A 14,522-nucleotide genomic window follows, 5' to 3' on the forward strand; every position below is an offset into this window, starting at 1 on the left:
TGTTATGATCATGTGTATCTGTGTAATATAGGTAACCATTGAAATGTCGGGACCTACCACTGTGAGTCCAGAAACACTGAGGCTGAACGGAGAAAAAGCAAACAAACATACCAAGTCTGAGAAGGCTGTTTGTTCATAGGTTCATAGGTTCATAGGTTGGTACTAGGCTATCAGCCCTAGACAATTCCCTGGCTATTTCTTCCCACACTATTTACTTCCATGGACCCCTGTCTAGCAGGGTGACTGACGTGATCCCTTTTCACCCATCCAATCGTCAAGGTTCCTTTTGAAGAGGGCCAAAGATGCACTCTGCTTGATATGTATGGGCAATCTATTCCAGAGTCTTCTCTGGGTCAGGAACCTATCCCTCCAGCATGTTTTGTTTATTGTGATGACAAGGTTTAGATCCCTGGGCCTGAGGGATTGGGATTTCTTTAAGTGTAGCATGTCCAACAGCTCTGGGTTTGACATGGCCTTGTATGTTAAGCAGAGATCGCCTCTGAGTAGACGATATGAGACAGAGTATAGCTGGAGTTTTTTAAGGCAGTCAGCGTAGGGCATCTGCTTTAGGCCTGTGATTCTTTTAGTGAGGTATTTCTGAGGTATTTCCAGTTGTTGCAGATGTCTTGAGAGGTACATACCAAATGGGGCGTTGTATTCTATAATGGGTCTAATGAGGGATGAGTACAGTGGGACAATGACCTCCTTTTTCCTGGATGAAAAGCCCTTCGTGATGAGGTGTGCCACATAGAAGGATTTCCTGACTGTTGTGGCGATGTGGTTATCGAAGGTGAGACCACTGTCCACCTGTGTCCCTAAGTCTCTTATCACACTTTCTGTGTTTAGTGTACTGCCACCTATATGGTAATTCATGGATACATGTTTTTCCCAAAGGGGATAACAATACATTTCTTGGCATTGAGCTTGAGCCCATGGCTCTGGCACCAAGCATCTGTTTCTGTAAGGCCCTTTTGTAGAGTATCCACATAATTTGGGGATTCAATAATGGGTCCCAGTTTGCAGTCATCTGCAAACTTTGTTAAGTCCCTTAGTGTTGACCTGTACTTCGAAGTAGATGCCAAACAAGAGTGGCCCCAGGACTGAACCCTGAGGTACTCCACTTGTCACTTGTCTGGAGCTGGATTTGGAGTCGGCTACTTTTACAGTGTGGGTTCTATCAGTAAGCCATTTAGCAACCCATTGGGTGACATAGGGATTAATGCCCAACTTAGTAAGTTTATCTATGATTCCAGAGTGGGGGATGGTGTCAAAGGCCTTGGCAAGGTCTAGATAGGCTGTGTGGACCACCTTACCCTTGTCCATGGCTCTGGAGACTGATTCAAAGAAGTCAGTCAGGTTCAGGAGACAAGATCGGCCCTTCACAAACCCAAACTGGGTGGGGTCCAGTGTTTGAAGGTTGCCAATGTCTTTGTTTATAAGTTCCATGATAATACGCTCCATGGCCTTGCAGATAAGGCTTGTCAGACTGATGGATCCAAGGTGGATCCCCTTGTGGATTGGGATAACAAACCTGAGGTGAGGCTATGATTAAACATGACACTTAGGTGAGGTGCCAGTTCATATTGTAGTTCATGTAGTACACAGCCCGGGATGTCATCTGGTCCCATGGATGCTGTATTCTTGGCTTTAGAGTTTTGTACCTGTGTGGCGTTATTACTGGAATTTGGCAATCTTCCGGTATTGAGATGGGCCATTTAGGGGTGAGAGGTGAAGTTGGCACTGAATTGATCTGCCAGGATATTGGCAATATCCTTTGGATCAGTATATTTAATGCCATTCTGTTTTAGCTCAGCACAGATCTGAGCATTGCCATTTAGATTCTTGACATAGTTATAGAATGCTTTGTGGTTGTCTTTGGAATCTTTGGCAATTTTATTTTAACTAGCTTTGGAGGATTTTATGAGGCATCTCAGTTTCTTACTGAGGCCAGTAAGGGAGTTTTTTGCATCCTGGGATTTTCCTCTTTTCTGCAAAAGTTTCTTCCTTTTGTTGTAAAGTTTGTTTATGGCAGGGGACCACCAGATTGGCTTCCTTTTTTTGGATGAGAGCATTTTGGTTCTATTTGGGATGGCACGATTCATGCATGAGTGGATGTGCTTGTACAGTGCCTTAGTGTAGGATTCAGCAGTTGAACTTTCAGTTCCCGTCTGCATGGGTGTTATGAAGTTTGTCACTTCTGACTTGAGTAGAAGATTTTGTTGGGATATTCCCTATTCTCCGAGGTATGGCGATTTTGGAGTTGGTATATAAACGTTTGGGGTGTGTGGGGACATGCCCCCTACATGGAGGGGGATGCAGGGTGGGCTTGTCTCCCCCTCCAAAAAAATAAGTTTAAAGAAAAATAGTAATGTTCAAGATGCTTTCTTCTCCTGGGTTTTTTGTCTTTTTTTTCTGTATGTCAGCACTCAGCATTTCATGTGCCAACATTTCAACAGGAAGCCATGTATGTGCCTCTCTTTCTGTCTCCCTCTCTGTCATTCTCACTGTTCTTGGCACATGAAATGCTGAGTGCTGACATACAGGAAAAAAAAGAAAAAACCCAGGAGAAGAAAGCATTTTGAAGATCTCTATTCTTCTTTAAACTTATTTTTTTGGAGGGGGAGACAAGCCCACCCTGCATCCCCCTCCGTGTAGGGGGGCATGCCCCCACACACCCCAAACATTTATATATAGACAAAAAGCTAGAGCAATACATAGATATAGATGTATATTTTGATACATCTAGAGAGAGAGATAGATAGATAGACAGATATGTTGCTTCTTGTCAGAAGTAGAAGGCATACTCATCTGAGTCACAGTACTTCAAAAAATAAACTGATTCAGACAAGAAAAGTGCAGAATGTGGCTAACTCCATGTTGGAGAGAGACAGAGCTCTGATTGAGACTCAGACAAGAGGGGTTCAGTCAGTGGCTTGGTCACTGGAGGACCCAAGAAAAAGGGAAGAAGAAAACAGAGTGTGGCCAGCTTGCCTATCTTGGGAGAGGGGAAGGGACTGGCCATTCTCTGAGGCACACTGGTGATGTTAACTCCTTAGTGGACACAGGGTAGATCACCACTTGTGCTTCACGGGAAGGAATAGAGCTGCTTAGATGGAATACTTTTTGCAGAGGTGAGGGGGCATCCTCTGCATTTAGCCCATTGCAAAGCCTCAACACCTGGCCAGGTATATCATGCTGATAGGGACAGGGACAAAAATTAAGATAAGCTCTTGAATGACCCTTGATGCCTATCTGAATTATGGTCTCTTTCATTTGACAGTCATCCTGGTGATGGGGAACAAAAAGGCCAGTTTTCCAGAAGGGGGGTGATGACTGGCAGACTTCGGGGGCAAAAAAAAAAAAAAAAGCAAAAATAAAAATAAATAAATAACAAAGTATATTATAAAACTCATTCACTTACGCCTTTCAGTCAGTTGTGCACTCACTGATTCACCGATATGAATGTTATACCCCCCATTTCCCTGCTACATATAGATATGTTAACTTCAAGATACATGTACCCTGGAGTATAGGGAATATTCTGAAGTATTACTTTCTCTGATTTGGTATATATTCCTGCTATTTTCTGTTGTGAGTCTGAAGGATCATAATTACAATCTTTGCACATTCAGTGGGAGGGAACCCCATCAGATCTTAAGCCAGGGTTCGACAAAAGCAAAAACAATACTTAAAAATGCTATCATGTCAGAATCACCCTTTGACTCCTCCTTCACAGCCGTAGAGTGTAGCAAAGATGTCAGCGCCACGATGACCAGTGCTACAGAAGTACTCCATATAACCATTGTCATGTGCTTACCAGTGCTGCAGCAGTACTCCATATAACCATTGTCATGTGCTTGCCAGTGCTACAGTGGTACTCATAGGTTCATAGGTTCATAGGTAGGTACTAGGCTATCTGTCTGGGTCATTTATAGGCCTAGCCAGAGTGTGTCGGCTTTCGTCGCCCCATTGATTAAATAACTGAGCCTCTGTCAAGCAGAGCCAATGAAGTGAATCCAGGGGTGTATTTTCTGTTACCCATCCACTTGTCAAGGTTTCTTTTGAAGAGTGTTAGTGAGGGGCTCTGCCTAATGTAGTGTCAGTGTGACAGGAATATATCCCTCCAACATGTTCTATTTATTGTTGTGGTGAGGTTTAGCTCACTAGAGCACGTGGCTTGCAGTGACTTGGATTTCTTTAGGTGGAGCATGTCCATCAATTCTGAGTTGGACATGGCTTTGTAAGTCAGGCAGAGATCACCTCTGAGTAAGCGATATGCCACTGAGTGCACACAGAGGTTTTTCAGTCGTGCTGCATAGGACATACGTTTGAGGCCAGTAACCCTCTTGTTGAGGTGCTTTTGTGGTCTTTCCAGCTGTTGGAAGTGTCTTGTGAGGTACATCCCAAATGGGGCATTGTACTCTATAATGGGTCTGATGAGTGACGAGTATTTATTTCTAGATGCAAACCCCTTAGTAATTAGATGGGCCACATAGAAGGATTTCCTAACTACTTTGGCATTATGATTGTCAAAGGAGAGATTACTATCTACCTGGGTCCCCAGATCTCTTATTACCTCTTCTGTATTAAGGGGGCTGCCGCCTATGTGGTAATTCATGGGTGTTTTGTTTTTCCCAAACAGGATGACTATGCATTTTTTGGCATTTAGCTTGAGGCCGTGACTTTGACACCAGGTGTCTGTCTCAGTAAGGCCTTTTTGAAGGATGTCCGTGTCAGCCAGAGAGTCAATTATGGCTCCCAGTTTGCAGTCATCGGAGAACTTGGTTAGCCATAGTCCTCCTGTGTTTGCCTGTACTTCTAAGAAATATATGCCAAACAGTAGGGGTCCCAGAACCAAGCCTTGTGTGACACCACTTGTGACTGGTTTAGAGTCGGACCTGGAGTCCACTATTCTTACTGTGTGAGTTCTGTCTGTAAGCCAGTTGGCAACCCATCTTGTGACGTAGGGGTTCATGTTCAGGCTGGTGAGTTTTTCTATAATACGCGAGTGAGGAATGGTGTCAAACGCCTTGGCGAGATCAAGGTAGGCTGTGTGAACCACCTTTCCCTCGTCTATGGCCTTGGTAACTGTCTTGAAGAAGTCAACCAGGTTTAGTAGGCATGATCTGCCCTTAACAAAGCCGAACTGGGTCGGGTCATGTGTTTAGAGGTTCCCAATATCTTTGTTAATGAGTTCCATGATGATGCGCTCCATAGCCTTGCAGACCAGGTAATTCAAGCTTATGGGGCGATAGTTACCAGGGTCAGTTGTGGCCCCTCCTTTGTGGAGCAGAATAACCGTTGCTGTGCACCATTCTATGGGCACGTAGCCTGTGGAGAGGCTGAGGTTGAACAGCGTGTTTAGGTGGGGGGTTAGATCATTCTGTAGTTCGTGCAAGACGCAGCCTGGGACACCATCTGGCCCCATTGATGCTATGTTTTTTGCTTTTGAAAGGGCTGTTTTCACCTGTGCCTCTGTGATTTTTGGGACACTACACTTTTCCGGTATTGTTGTGGGCCCTTTTGAAGGTGAGAGGGAGGTGAAGTTTGCACTGAATCTATCTGCCAGGATGTTGGCAATATCAGTAGGTTCAGTATATTTTGTGCTATTTTGCACTAGCTCAGAGCATAACTGCAAGTTGCCACTTAGATTCTTGACATAGCTAAAGAAGGCTTTGTGGTTATCTTTTGAATCCTTGGCTATTTTTCTTTCGAAGTTATCTTTGGATGATTTTATGAGGGACCTTAGTTTCTTACTGATACTGATCAGGGATGTCTTTCCTTCTTGGGATTTGCTTTTTTTTCTGAACTAGTTTCCTCCTTTTATTGTATAACCTGTTTATGGCATGGGTCCACCAGACTGGTTTCCTTCTCTTAGGGGAGTGAGTCTTGGTTTTGCTAGGGATGGCATGATCCATGCATCCTTGTAGGTGCTCATAGAGTGCAATTGTAAAGGATTCTGCATCTTGGGCAGTGTTATTCTTTAGCGTGGGGGCTGTGAAACTTACCACCTCTGCTTTAAGTAAGGTGAAGTTTGCTTTAAAAAGGTTTTTCACTGTGGTTTCCTTGGTTGGGGGTGGTGGTGGTGTGTGGACATCCAGGGTGATTAGCTTATGGTCTGATCTAACCAGTGACAGGTTGACCTCCAGTACAGATCACCTGTCGCCCATGTTGGTGATGACCAGGTCCAATATGTTGTGGCCTCTGGTAGGGGAATTCACCAGCTGATCCAGGGCATTTGAGTTGATAAATTCCATGAAGCGCTGAGCCTGGGAGTTTGTACTCAAGTAGTTTTCCCAGTTAATGGTAGGGTAATTGAAATCACCCAATATCAGGGTATTCGGTAGGACCTTCATGTTTTCCAGTGTCTCCAGAAAGGCGGAGTGGTGGTCCTGAGTCATGGAGGGTGATCTGTAGCAGGCCACAATTTGCACTGCAGATTTGCCCGATGTTAGTTGCACATGGATGATGTCAGAGGTATCATGCTGCACCACTAACCTGGAGGTGTGGGTATCCTTGATGAATATGGATACACCCCCTCCTTTTGTGTTTCGGTTCGTGTTTTGTGGCCAAAATGTGTGGCATGAGTTGTAGCACAATAGTGCTGGAGTGCTCTCTGGAGCCTTGAACCAGGTTTCAGTTACTGCACAGATGTCGACATTCTCCATACTTAGGAGTGCTTCGAGCGCATGCATTTTGAGATTTAAACTCCTGGCGTTGAGTAGCATAACCCTCATTTTTTTGCTTGTGCTGTTTACGGAGATGGGTTTGAATTTTGAGCCTTGCCTAAAAAAGGCACTATGGGGAAGCAAGAGCCTTGGCCAGTATTCGAAAGCCAAGGGGTGACAGGTACAAGCCGTCTCTTGCGAAGCAACGTGGCTTGTCGAGCATGTCATCCCAGGCTGACAGACACTGGATCCCCTTTGAATGACACCAGAAGCTTAGCCAATTGTTGAAATTGAAGATTTTTTCTTTTTACTGAGGTATCATTCTTGGTGAGGGCAGGATGCTACTCAGGGTCAGGTCATACCCGCCTGGGCTACATGATCAGAGATCTCGTCCATGTCTCTTTTCATGTAGTCCAGGGAGGTACATCTCAGGTCATTCACACCAACATGAACAATGACAGAGTCATATTTGTACTTGTTCTGGAGTGACCTGAGTGCTTATGCTATGTGGCGGATTCTGCCTCCCGACAGGCAGCCAACGGTAACCTTCTCCTTGTCCAGCCTAGTGAGTGGGGCATCAGTGTGCCTGACTATTGGGTCACCTATTACTAGTGTGTTAGGTATGTTATTTCACCTTAAGGGCTGTGATTGTGTGGCACATTGATTTTGTGTTTTATGTGTTGTCTGGTTTGTGACGGGAGGTGCAGGTTTTGTGGGTGTCTGCTTTGGAGCTCTCCGATGCTTTTGCAGGTTTTTATTTAGAGCCTCTGAGTATGATTTTGTGTATTTATGTGTATTTTTTGCCAGTGCTGGTTTAGTAGGTCTATCTGAGGCTGGAGGTGTGGTGCAAGTGTTAACCTTCTCCTCATGACTGTCTATTCTAGTCTTGGGTGGAGAGACCTTAGCCTCCAGTTTGGCTGTATAATTGCATCTCTCACATAAGTTAGTGTTTTGTGGTAGGAGGAGAGGGCTGTCTGTGTACAAGGCAGTTGCAACATTGCCTCAGGATACGCAGATTCACCAGCTGGACTGGAGAGTACACCTGAAGTTGCCCTTTGTTCATGCCTGAATAGTAGGGTGAGCTGCTTAGTCGCTTGGTTGGTGAGGGGTGGATAAAGAGCCTTGCCCTGCTGGGCAATCAAGTGTCGGGGTATATTAGTGCTTGCTATTAGGTTTGAGCAAGTGCTGGACTGTAGGATGTTTTTTGAGCGCTTAGGTTGAGAGTTAGACTAGTTTCAAGTGAAAAACTGAAGAGGAGACTTAGTGGAGCCGGGAATAATTTAACCCTAGCTAACGGTGCTGCCCGGCGCACAAAACCGTGCAAATGCGGTTTTTAAACTACTAACTTCTGGGCTGGAACCACTCCTCCAGGGACAGATGGCTGCTCAAAGTTCCCCTCTTTCACAGGTGAATAGAGAAACTTCCCTCTCTCCAAGTAAGGTATGGGCAACTCAGAAACTTGTAATACAGCCCTGAATTCAGCACTAGCCTAAAAACTGGACTATACTAGCTTAGAAAGGCAGGAAACAAGAATTTTTTTGTTTGTTTAACTCCATATAACCATTGTCATGTGCTTACCAGTGCTGCAGCAGTACTCCATATAACCATTGTCATGTGCTTACCAATGCTGCAGCAGTACTCCATATAACCATTGTCATGTGCTTACCAGTGTTACAGCGGTACTCCATATAACCATTGTCATGTGCTTACCAGTGCTACAACAGTACTCCATATAACCATTGTCATGTGCTTACCTGACATTTATGCTGTGGTTTCTGGCCAAACTACTTACCTCAAGTAACAAATATCTTTTAAAAGGTAGCCAAACACTTGCCAACCATGTAGGCTATGACACCAGACAAAGTACACAAATCTTGAAACAGTTGTTTCATTCCAAAACAAGACAACTAGCACATAACACAGATCCCTGACCAAGGCTGATGAAAAGACAGCAGTGAAGCCGAGCCACCATGGGTAAATGTCTCATACAACAGTGCTGTACCTCCCTGCAATGACAAGTTGAGTAAAGTAGCAAGCTGTATATCCCAGAAGGAAACAGGGAGGTGGCTTCCCAAACCCAAGAAAAAGGCAAAGATCCACTGCCATTGTCCTTTGCTGTTGTAGTGCTTAGCACAACACAAACCAAAAACAATTTATTTGTGAGGTGCTCTGCTGAGTTGAGATGTAGGCTTTACATACATATGTACATACATACATACATACAAATATTTCAAGCATGGCCATTAATGTTCTTCTAGCTTGCCATTATACCAGAAAAAGAAGTTATGTCCTTACCATAACGCGCATGTGTGTTCATCTTCATCTCGGCCTTTGGTTATTATCATGGTTCGAGCCGACCGGGCTCCGGGCGGGCGATGCATGCAAGCTCTGCATCGAAGAAGAAGCTGAGATCAATATAATCCCATACCTCCTCTTCTGCCTTCCTCAGATCTAGTTCAAAAGCAAACAAGTCATGGAGAGCACACACACATACCAAAATTATCCAATGATAGAATATACATATATATATATATAATATATATATATAGTGTATCATACAATAATAAAATAAAATAAAACTAATGCAACAATGCAGAAACCAGAGCAGGCAGGCACCAGGCAAGGGGGAGGGGGAGGGGGAGAGGGTGGGAGAGTGTAGAGATAGATGAACTTGAAGAGCGTACTACACATACTTTATGGTAAGGACATGACTTGAGAGTTTGTTCTTCATCGCTTTGTTCTTACACATTATGGGTAGCGTCCTAGCTCCATGATCCTGAGGAACTCAGGGGAGAGAAAAACTGCTGAGCAGAGAAAACCCTGTCCACTTTGCCACCTATTAATGAGAGTCCCTGTCCACTTGAGATAAATGTGAAGTAGCCCCCAAGTAGCAGCCGGGCGAGCGTAGCTAAATGGTAAGCAGAAAGGATGGTGAGCTGTAAGAATGTGAGGACTGATGGATTGGGTTTGATTGATTAGAATTGATTAATAGCCTGATAAAAAGCCTCATAAATTAGAAGAGCCATCGAGGTTTGTTTTATTTTACAAGAGTTGCTGTCTGCGGATTGCTGTACCTTTCCTCAGTCAAAAGCTCTACAAAGCATCCTTCGATCTTTGATCCTGAACATCAAGTTTGTGAATTGTAAATGTCTATCTAGTTGTGTGATTTTGAAGAAAGTGGGTATTTTAATGATTTGATTAATACAATTTTTGAAAGAAAAGTGGGTAATGAAATATTATTATTAGTAGAGGATACTATAGAGGAGGGAAAAGTCTGAAAGGATGGATTAGTAATAAGTCAGAGTGGAAGATTAAATAAGGTTGTTTAATAGGTTTAATAGGAAGGGACTTTTTCCGAGGAAAATTCCTAGCTGTGGGAAAAAATTTCCACGGCAGGGCAACAAATTTCAAAAGAGCAAAAGATTCAATGAGGCAACATCAGCAATTAGCAAAAAAACAAAAAATTCAAAAAGAAAAGCAAATAAGAAAATCTGACTGAAGAAATGGACTTTAAATTCCACGTTAAATACTTCTTTATGAAGTAGAGAATCTTAATAGTTAGAACCCACACCTTAGAAATGACACCTTCAGAAATGGCATAGAACAAAACTCTAAAATATTCATCCAACAAGCCAGATAAAAACAATTCTAAACAAACACTTTAAAAACTCCACATTCTTGTTCAACGGAGCTATAACAGGATCCAAATGATGTGAATCAGCTCCAGAAAGATGTTTGTCCCGAATGAGTTTATGAGAAGTCTTTAGAGTAAGCAGTTTGAGAACCGATGAAAAATATTTTGAACCGGAAGAGAGAGTGAGGACAGTAGCTAAAAGCGGGAGCAGATAGCTGTGGTGATGGAGTGATTCGAGGGAGGACGAAGTGAGGTCCTCCTCTGGGTCATGGAATCTGGACCCAAGGTCAGGTCCAATATGCGATGATGCAAAAAGGAGAGGGGGTTTAAATTTGACGAAGAATGGGGCGGGGCAGGGAAGGACAGGAAGGCTCTGGGCTTTGTTCTCAAAGGCTAGTGCAATTGGAAATCATGGAGGAAGGAGAGGAAAGCATAAAGGAGACCCGGGGCCAATTTGTCACCAGTAAGGGCCCTGGAGGGAGGTAGAGAGGGCAAGTGGCCCCACTCATGCCATTTGGCGCTCAAGAAGATGCAACAAGATCTTCCCCCTGGAGGCCAACAAAATGACGATGCTGAACTAATTGGCTTGACTGTGTCCAGAGACCACCGTGAGGCAAAAATGACTCGCTTGGGCCTCACTGCTATGCCCATCATGTTGCGATCACCGGCTCTGCCTTGCGATCAAGCCCTGGACTCAGCCTCCGCCAAATTCTCATGGCCTCTGCATAGTTGATAAGTTGAACCGTTTATGTTGCTTTGTTCTGAAACAACGGACATGCATGTTGTCTGCTCCTTGTGAAATAGTCCCTAGAGGAAGAAGGGGGAGCAAAGTGTTGCAACGCTTAAAACACTACCTCAACTCTAGACATTTTGTGTGCAGATTGTACTCCAGATTGGTCCATTCTCGCCTTGGTGTGTCTGTGGTGATGCCCCCACCCTATCATCAGGGAGTTTGGTCCGGTGGCTTGATTTTGGCGACGGTAGCGGTAGCACACGGTGGGCTTCCGCTGGACAGGTTGCAAGTCTGTAGCCACACCAAGTTAGTGTGATTTGTTATGTTTTGTTATCAAAATTTGAGATGAGTCAAGATGTTGTGTTGAAATGACATGTGTGCAAACAAGAGGCTTGAAGCACTTCCTCATGTTTGTGCTGAGATTTGTATGAGTGTGCTTTGAGAGTTGCGCCAAGACTTGTGCCTTTCAGAACCAGCTTGCCGGGACTTTCTGACTACAACAGAGAAATGAGGTTTTTGATGTTGTTTTATCCTTTCTGTAGAAATTGATACCAAATAATGATTGCCTGGAATTCGCGGAGTTCACAAGATAGCAGCTGTGATGGGTGTAGCATGGCTTTGTAGCAGTGGCGGAAATGTGAGGAAAATAAAAGGTGAGATCCCCCACAACGGGTGTAATACTGCAGACGGTGCCGCAGACAGGAGACAGGGCAGACAGGCCCGGAAACAAAAGCGTCCATGGTGAGCATGCGCCCTACCAGAATGCTGACCACAGAAATGCATTGGAAACCTGAGCAGACTGAGGCAGAGGCCAGAACAAACTGGCTGGGAATGGCCAAGCTTAAGTACCAGCCGAAGCTCGACTTCCCCTTCATTGGGCCATCTTGATGTGGTAGTAGTAAAATCGTATCTCGTGATTGCCAGATCCCGCTTCCTTCAGTAAAATGGGTGGAAGGGAATCCGAGGCGACCATTCGGGAATGTTTCCTTCAGACTTGAAGGGTCTGACAAACCTGCCAGAATCTGTATGCCAGAATCCCCTCTTTGGTTCCAAAAAGAACCTTGAGTAAGTTCCGGACCCAGTATTTGGTCCGCTGGGACTGCGCTGGGACTCTTTTTTGGGCGCTCTTGCAATTAATCTCTTTAATTTCTGTAGCCAGCTGGGGGTGTCAAGCATTTGGGAGTTTTCTTTAAAGTGGGGCTCTGTAGAATGGTTTTGCCAGCAGCTTTCTAATAAAGTTAACCCCAGGTAAGTTGTGTCCTACCCAGCAGGATAAAGTTGTGTTGGGCTGTTTTCCAGAGGAAGGGACAGTCCTCCTCTCCAGAGTGAAAGAGGTTTCCAGGGGGGCTGCCACCCCCCCTGCTCTTTCCACCTCACCTCTGGGCGGTGGCTGTTTTTGGGTGCACCTCTGCCCCTTTCTGATCCCTCTGCTTCCCACTCTCCATAGGGGGTTCCTTAAGGCCTCTTGGGGATATCACTGTGGGTTTGGAAAACCACATTTTCCCACCACGCTGTCCTTTCCCAACACTCTGCCCTTGCAGTAAGGAACAGGTAGGTGGACTCTTCCTGAAGTCTTGTACTCAAGTCCACACCGGTAAGGCACGCCTTACTAGAAGGCCAAAAAGTGTGGCACCATCAAATAAGGTGGCTAACGAAGGCAAAGAGCGCGCATCTGAACATGCTTATCCCTTCGCTCCGCTGGATTTTGGATCCCTACCGCATTTAAATGCTACTCTACTGGTACTGCCCTACTGAGTCGATGATAGCGTGTGAGTATCTATCTGTACAATGACCTACCCCTGGCCATCTGTAGTTGACTAGAGGCTAGCAGCCTCTGTAGCGTGTAAGATGGTATACCCTGCGTGTAAAGATATCAAACCAGAGCTGGGAGTAAATTGTAGAAAGTTGCTGTTAGAACTAGAATCCCTGTTGGAGCGATGAGAAAGCAGTCCTGTAATCCTGAAGCTTCCATCGTCAGATCACCTGGACCATGGGATGGACAGATGAGAGCGAGCCCAGTAGCCACTCCCTTGGCAGCTAAGTGCCATGTTCTTAGGCCGCGTCTACCATTAGGTCACTAGGCCGGTCACCGTTGTGGAGGGATGCGTGATAGCTCTTCTATAAAGCAGGAAGGGCCCGAAATTCAGAAGTAGAGGAGACCTCTCAGGAGGCAATCAGCAGCAATGCCTCATCATCCCTGGAAGGGGAGGAGGAGGGGTGACTTAGTCCAGGACAAATTCCAATGTCAGTGACTAAGAGATTCAAGAGAGGGTGGCTAGATGCTTCTCACCCATCTGTTTTAGGATGTCAAGATGTCAAAGAAGAGACATCTTCTTTAGGTGACTTAGGGAGACCTTCTGACTCATCCAAGTCAGTATCGGCATGGGGAAAGCCTAAATAGGAGGGGGGTCGAGGACAAGGGTTGGCGTTCCTAGGGATAGACAGAGGGGTGCAGCCGACTGGAGACGAGGGCAGAGGCAGAACCCTCATCTGGTCAGGTGGTTGTCCTTCCTCATGATAGCTTCGTAGCTCGGTGAAGGGAAGGCATCCTTTATGGGGAGGAAAGATCGTTCAGATGGATGGCGATGTCTGGGTAGACAACACCTTCCTCATGAGGGAGGCAAGTTCCGTCCAATCGAACCGAACCGGACCTGCCGTCCTCCCGATCGAAGAACTCGGGTCGGACAGGGGAGGACGGCAAATCCGACTGATGATAGTGAACGAGCCACGCATCGCTCCGGACGGTGAGGGAGCGGAGAGGCCGTCCTCCGGGGTAGATCTAGGGTCCCGGACGGACGTTCGGGGATGATCCCGGCGAGAGTCGAGGGATCGCGAACGGGCGAGAACCAACTGAGGCATAACCGAAACACAGGAAGTAATCTAGCTTCTTCCCCCTAAAATCAGTAGACATCGGTGTTCCCGAGGAATACTAGAACGAGATTCAAGGACACAGATCGACGATCGGAGAGGGTCTTGGAGGGAGCTCCACAATTTTGCCGAGAAGACTCGGCTCGGAGACTGCCAAACACCTCAGTCACGTCCCAAGAACCCGGAACCCCTGACATCGGTGTCGAGGGAGCCAGAGCCCGAAGTGAAGAACTCCGAAGTGACGGAGAGAACCGAAGAGCGGTTCGCCTGGACAGAGGCTCCCATAACTTCCAATCCCTGAACTTTTGAAATGCCCACACCACTAAATTATCGGTGCAAGTCTGTGGAACCGTGATACAATCCTCCCAATGGAGACAGAGTTCTTCGAAGTGGAAAGGACAAGGAGTCCTGAACAGAAGAACATAGAGCCTCCCTGAAAGCAAGTCTGGCCACAAAGAGAACGGAGGTTTTCCCCTTTCTTCTGTCTTGACTACATTTTTTAACTTACACCTTCAAAATCAGTAGCATGAAAACAAGAACAGCCAAAAAAAAAGTCACAGGAGTGGTACTAGTAGTAACAGGAAACACAGCAAAAAAGCAAATTGCAGTAGAGTTGGTT

At 45.6% G+C, this 14,522-nt stretch overlaps 1 protein-coding gene across 1 annotated transcript in view; it reads left to right on the top strand.

The window, feature by feature from the left end:
• LOC122790525 overlaps positions 1–14,522 on the top strand; it is a 793,381-nt gene that overhangs the window by 483,057 nt on the left and 295,802 nt on the right. The gene's annotated exons all lie outside the window — the stretch shown is intronic.

The sequence above is a fragment of the Protopterus annectens genome, chromosome 16.part0 (assembly GCF_019279795.1).
Source record: "Protopterus annectens isolate FY-2018-M chromosome 16.part0, PAN1.0, whole genome shotgun sequence".
Lineage (NCBI taxonomy): Eukaryota > Metazoa > Chordata > Ceratodontiformes > Protopteridae > Protopterus > Protopterus annectens.